This window comes from Megascapheus bottae, chromosome Y (genome assembly GCF_031878675.1).
Source record: "Megascapheus bottae isolate mThoBot1 chromosome Y, mThoBot2.hap1, whole genome shotgun sequence".
In the NCBI taxonomy this organism is placed as follows: domain Eukaryota; kingdom Metazoa; phylum Chordata; class Mammalia; order Rodentia; family Geomyidae; genus Megascapheus; species Megascapheus bottae.
Genome location: NC_143548.1, coordinates 8,115,978 through 8,117,057, shown reverse-complemented (window position 1 = coordinate 8,117,057; position 1,080 = coordinate 8,115,978). Strand labels below are relative to the sequence as shown.

The 1,080-nt window shown below is 36.6% G+C and overlaps 1 pseudogene; it reads left to right on the top strand.

Annotated features, from left to right (window-relative positions):
* Positions 1–318: 318 nt before the first annotated feature.
* Positions 319–625, top strand: LOC150040272 (peptidyl-prolyl cis-trans isomerase A pseudogene; annotated as a pseudogene).
* Positions 626–1,080: the final 455 nt, after the last annotated feature.

Genomic DNA, 1,080 nt, shown 5'->3' with positions numbered 1-1,080 from the left:
TGTAACTCCTGGAGACTGAATAACACATTGTTAAATCACCAGTGGATCATTGAGGAGCTCAAAAGAGAAATTCATAGTATTTTATTTAAACCAAAAAGAGGTTTGCAGATGACACCGTCACTTATGACCACTTATCAGCCATGGTTACCTTAATGTGTTCTTTAACAATGTAACTGATGGTAAGCCTTTGGGATATGTCTGCTTTCAGCTATTTCCTCATGAAATTCCAAGACAGCAGAAAATGTTCATGCTCTTACTACTGCAAAGGAAGCTTTTGGCTATAAGGGATCCTGTTTTCACTGGACTATCCCAGGATCCATGTGCCAAGGTGATGATTTCATATGCCATTAAGCCACTGGTGCCAAGTCCATCTTAAGAGAAAAATTTGAAGATGAGAATTTGATGCTGAAGTATACAAGACCTGGCATCTTCTCCCTGGCAAATGCTGGGCCAAAGACAAATGGTTCCCACTTTTTTTTATCTGCATTGTGGAGTCTGATTGGTTGGATGGCAAGTCTGGGTTCATTGGTAAGGTGAAAAGGGCATGAAAGTTGTGGAAGCCATGCGGGAATTTGGATCTGGGAAGGCCAAGAATATCACCATTACTGACTTTGGAAAATTGTAAAACACTGGACTTGGTTTCACTTAATCATGACACCATTACTTCTGTAGCTCATGAAATAACCCTTCCACCCAGTAACTTTGCAATATCCTGTTATTTTTTTGTTGTCATTGAAGTTCTTTTGGTTCCATGTTTTACTTCTCCTCTCCAAGTCTAGTTTGATTGCAGAATTAAGTTTATGATAATGAACAAAAACTGAATACAAAACTAAAAGCACTACTAAACAAATTCATTTTGGAAAGAGATAAGGCACTACTCAAAAGAAATTTTATCGCTCTGTGTGCCAACCTCAACTTTGAGAAATCTGAAATTAACAATTTAATGATGTATTTTAAGGTCTTGAAAAAATAATAACAAGCCCAGTCCTGTCCCAGCAGAAAAGAACAAATTATGAAAGCTAAATCATAATTAAGTGAAATAGATTTCAAAGAATTAAAGAAAGAATCAACAAAATAAGC